This window comes from Crassostrea angulata, chromosome 8 (genome assembly GCF_025612915.1).
Source record: "Crassostrea angulata isolate pt1a10 chromosome 8, ASM2561291v2, whole genome shotgun sequence".
Classification (NCBI taxonomy): domain Eukaryota; kingdom Metazoa; phylum Mollusca; class Bivalvia; order Ostreida; family Ostreidae; genus Magallana; species Magallana angulata.
Genome location: NC_069118.1, coordinates 43,316,342 through 43,321,947, shown reverse-complemented (window position 1 = coordinate 43,321,947; position 5,606 = coordinate 43,316,342). Strand labels below are relative to the sequence as shown.

At 32.9% G+C, this 5,606-nt stretch overlaps 1 long non-coding RNA gene across 1 annotated transcript; it reads right to left on the bottom strand.

The window, feature by feature from the left end:
* Positions 1–594: 594 nt before the first annotated feature.
* LOC128159982 (uncharacterized) lies at positions 595–3,563 on the bottom strand. Its single transcript, XR_008240221.1, has 3 exons — positions 3,383–3,563; positions 2,890–2,989; positions 595–2,485 (listed from the first exon to the last, which is right to left on the bottom strand). It is a non-coding gene; the product is annotated as an uncharacterized LOC128159982 (long non-coding RNA).
* Between the last annotated feature and the right edge of the window lie 2,043 nt (positions 3,564–5,606).

Genomic DNA, 5,606 nt, shown 5'->3' with positions numbered 1-5,606 from the left:
AAACAAGGAATTGTGTTTTTAAGGGCATATCAGATTCATTTTGTACATGTAAATGCAGCGTTTTATTTAATATTAAGAGTGTGTGAGGAAGCACAAGCACTTGTTAGCTAAACTTATGAGAAATTAAACAATACAAGTATCACTGGATGAAATATCTGGTTTCAGCGCTGCGGAAACCCTTTGGAAACTCTGCGGAAACTTAAGGTTACTTTAAGTTTCCGACAGGTTTCAGCACGGAAACTTCAAGTTTCATTAAGTTTCCGCAGTGCTGAAACTTAGGCTGTCCATGAATCCAAATGGTTTCCGCAACGGAAACTTACTGAAACTTGAAGTTTCTGCATAGTTTCAATCTCCATATACGTTCGGGATACATATTGTTTACAAATGGTTTCCGCGACGGAAACTTACTTAAACTTGAAGTTTCTGCATAGTTTCAACCTCCATATACAATTGGGAAACATATTGTTTACAAAGGGTTTCCGCAACTGAAACTTACTGAAACTTTTTATATTTTTGCTTTCACAAAAGCTGAGCAAGGTTTCTACTTTATGTAAAAACAAAACAATTTCAAGCAGTTCCAAATTTATTTTGTTCAAAAATCTGAAATTCTTTCCAAAAATAAATAAAATACAGCCAAGATACAATAATGGAGAAACATCCATATGGCAATTCCCTTATTAGGGACTTTTATTTAAAAAATGATAAAATTGCACAAGTAAAAAAACTCCCTTAGAAATCTTTACATTTGTATTTTTTTTCATCTCGATTAAATGCCTATCAAATCTCCCTTTAAAAATGCAACAAAGATCTTACTTTTTTAAAAATATGAATGCAATTTACAAAAAAACTGCACGCACATGAATAAACAAAGAAAACTTCACTGTTACATGAACATGATACACTTGTCTCAATTTGTTTTGAACTACAATGAATATGTACACCATAAAATATTTTTGAAAAGTCTAAAGTATCCATCTTTAAAAAAAAAAATACACTACAAGATAGTAGTTGACTCTAGAGGTATGACCCAGATTTGATTTGAATATGTCAATAAATTCCAAAATGAGGTCAAAGTGACCCACTTACAAGTTGGGATAAACCTTTTCTTTGTTAGTAATATAATCTAATGTTTTACAATAGAACAGGATTTGATATCATTTTTTTGATAATCCATTAAGTCCAAAGTGAACTTTTCATTTCCACCCATGATGTACCAACTGATCAGATTTTAATATCATAAGCCTGTCAGTATTTAATAAATGACCCAGAGGGAGATATGAAAAGTTTGTTGGCCAATAAAAAGCTAACAATGGAGCAGTCTGTCAAATCATGTGCAAAAATATGATGTACACATTTAATTAATTATGCTGATTGCAACACACTTCATTCCTGATGAATATTCTTCTTTACACACGGTTTACCTTCCTACATTTCACTACTTCACCTACATTAATATTTTTAAATCCAAGACATGAAGTAAAATATACATTGTTTATATATGACAAGTATTACTACATGTACATGTACTTGCTTTTTGTAGCATGAATGTATAAAATACAAAGTATCACACAGATCATTCACCTTACAATTCTCATCAATACCAGCATTTTACTTATTATATAAAAGCTAATTCCAATTATTTATTAGTTACATAACACAGATTAAAATAAAACCCACATGGAAACAACTTTCCATCCAAGTAATTATGTTATATAAAAATTGTAATTACATGGGGTATATGTTGTCTTTATATATTTTCATATACGACATAATTGAATATTGTTTGGTGTATTTTATCATTTCTATGACCCATGCATTCATCTCCTAATGCAGTGTTTTTACATTTAAGATTGGTTTCTTAATTTTTCATATATTGCTGCAAATAAAAACTAAGTTTTCAATAAATGTTTAAACAAAGAAAATGGAAAAAAAAAGTAGTTAACACTTATCAACTTGGGGGTGTGAGGATATATGTTACATGGAGTCTAATATTTTATGCTATATTTGCAAATATAACAAATTATTTAAGAAAATGAAAGTTAATATCTGCAAGGTCTAATCAATCATTTAATAAGTCAAAACCATGTGATTTTCTAAGATTCTAGCTTACAGACAGACATTGTAATATACTGGTATTTGATCATATAAAAAAAGTACTTTTATAGTTTATAGGTTTTTTGAAATGAGAATACTTTACAGTGAAAAAGTCTTGTTCTGCAGAGGTTTAGTCGGGTCGTAGAGATGTGTCCATTCGAATCAATAAGGAGTGTCCTTGGCTGTTGTTGATGTAACCCGAGTCGTAGTTTATGGAAATAGGCCTTTTTGGGGGACTTTCGAGCATTGTCCAGACCGGTGAAGCACTCATATGATCACATCATGGCTAAAGTAGACTTAGTAGTTCTGGACAGTGGTAGCATTAAAATTCTTCTTCTTGCAATGAACTTGTTCCTTTCACTGGGCTGTACTTTATGTCTGTTCTATTTATCTTAAACATGAATAATAAAGTTTCATTTAGATTTTTAAACAATAAACAGAAGTCATTCAGCCTAACATGTAATAAAAGCATTCTGAATAAAATTCTAAATACAGAAGCTACTATGCAGTTGCCAGTTGCTGTTTAAACTATGTCATATAATGACTACAGTAGTATCTGGTCTAAAATGTTTCGTTTTATGTTTGAAGCTATGTTATTTTCATTTTGATTCAATTATTGCTTGTTGAACAATGGAAAAACTTATCAACAATAAGTGTGTTTCACCCCCCCCCCCCCCCCATCAACCTCCTTTTCAAGAACTTAGACCTGGATTTCCCAAAAATTACTACAGTAAATTATAAACATCCAACAAATGTATAAGTTAATGGTGAACATAATCAATTTCAAAGCAATACCTTGCGTTCACATCGTCCAGCTGGTCAAAACATTCACCCGAATCACCGAACAGAGGATGCAACTAATCACCGGAAACATTGACTTTGTATGCTGTCAATGCTGAAAAAGAAAAAACGTGAAAGATTTCATTTTCCGGATCTAATAAATAATTTTTTTTCGTTACATTTAGAGTGTGTAAATTGAATAATGTGCGAAAGATTCATTGTTCGTCTTGTTTACCAACCAAGCATTCATATAATAGGGACGTTTATATAATTATATATGTGTATACCCTGGATAATCTTGATTATCATGCATATAAAGTTGGTTAATGGTTAACTTGGCCAAAACGTATATTTAAAAGAGATACGGTAATAAAAATTAAAACGCCGAACCAAGTTTGAAAAAATGACGCCATCTTGATTTGATGGCGCGAGATCTCGTTTACAAATGAGAGATAACTTAGAGCCTTGAAAATGTTATTGGGAGTATCTATATTGTGAATTAAGTTACCTTGACATGAGTTCTTCGTTCCTGCATTATCTCCTTGTTGTAGAGGCTATTAATGCTTCTCAATTCTCCATTTTACAACAGCACCTTCTTGTCCATTTTAACCTTCGCTCGGAATCATAAAGTGCGCCAATACTGACCAATCAGAACCCGCTAAATCTTGTAAAAGTGCATCTTGGGATAGTTTAAAATGAATAATGTTTAATCAATATTATCATTTTACCGAATAGTATACTTTTTACATGTATATTTATTTTAAATAAGAACTGTCGGAGTCAGTATTTCCTGGTTAAATACGACCAAGTATTGGCGTGTGTTTGTTACAATTGTATTTGTAACACGTGATTAACCAAAAAAAAAAATGGCCGACCGTTTGTTTACAAATGTCTAATGAAATTAAACAAGTTTTAATGAGACATATGTATCAGATTTTGTCTTTAACTATATTTTATTTACATGTACTGATGATTTTGCCAAACTAAATATGATAGAGCCATATATAGTTTACTGACAAGTTAGTCTTGACTTGTCCAATTTTCACCGCGATTCTAAGCACGGTCATCATGGTCATATTCTTATTCAAAATATAGAGGTGTGAAAATATTATGTTCATCACAAAGCAGGTTCTGCATGAACACACAGAAATCACAAATATATTTAGATGCCGATCAATTAACGGGGTCCTGTTAACAGCGTTCACCCGTACGGTGAATTTACAACTACGATGAATTGATGTCAACTATTTTACAGTTACACATGTGCACTGATTGGTCATGCGATGAACAGTACGTTAAGAATACTTAAGAAATTAAAATACAAACGCGTTAAACAAGCCGGGAAGTAAAACGTACACGTCGGACTGATATATAAACAAAATATAATTTTAATTATTTGGTATACTTTCTACATCAAATGTATACGAATATATAATCAAATTTTAAAAATGGGATTAAAATCACGTGCATCACATGGCTAGTGCTGGATTTTAAACTGATTTTGTAATATAACGTATAACTTCAGTAAAATTATAAATAATGCTTATTATATCTTATAACAGAAACATGTGCATGTTTCATAAACATGTATCAATATCTGTGTTTACGTACAGTACAGAAATTAAATACAAAGTATAGAAATGCACGAATCACATAGGCGTCGAACCGGGGGGGGGGGGGGGGGGGGCTGGGGGGGGGGAGGCTTAGTGCAAAGTTAGACTTAACCAGTAGGCATATAGCCCCCCCCCCCCCCCCACTTTTTCTCGCCGGAAATGTAATTGTTCCTAAATTTACCTTGAAAGATTGAGAAGTTGGAGTAATAGGCATACTAGCCCCCCCCCCCCCCCCCCCCCCCCCCCCCCCCCCCCCCCGACACGGATTAGGAATTTCATGATTTTGGGGGAAAAAATTTGGGTAGGGAAATTTATTTTCGGAAGTATATAGTATAGGTATACCCCCCCCCCCCCACCACCCCACGGATTAAGATTTTCATGATTTTGGGAATTACGGTTTTTCCTCAATATTTCTGAGGATTAGTCTATCCCCCCCCCCCCCCCACACTTTCAATTTGCTTCCGACGCCAGTGAATCATGATAGTCATACATGTAGTAAAGTCTGAAATGCATGTAAATAATTAAACAATTATTATATTAGACTCAAACTCCAAATGGGTTTTACTTGTTATTATCAACTGTAGAATTTTAAAAAAAAAATTCCTGTGTACATGTGTTGGCGTGGTATTAAAAAAGAAATGAATTAGCTCTAAACTTCAGGTTGTACGAATATTTGGTACGATTTGTAAAAATTTACAACGACTTTACCTTAATTTGTTTGCTTAATTAGTTACTGAACCTCAAGGTTCATTCAAATAATAACTAAATGATTTAAGAAGGAGTCTTACAAAATAGGTATATTAATTTATTTTACTAAATAATCATAATTTACTTATCAGTTTTACTAACTCAGGTACACACAAATTGAAAAAAAATTCCCGCCGGGCTCCAGTTATAAACTCACGCTTCGTACTGTGTATATGTTATGTAACAGTCTTTTGTTCACTCCTGACAGAAAAAACCCTGCAATCCACACAGAATATACAGGAAAATCACAGAGGAGGTCACCTGGACAAAGAATGTATACACATGTATACACGTGCCCGAGTACCTAAGATTAATAATTTCATCATATGCATTAAACAAGATCAGACATCAGTTTTTCTTTTCAAATTCAAT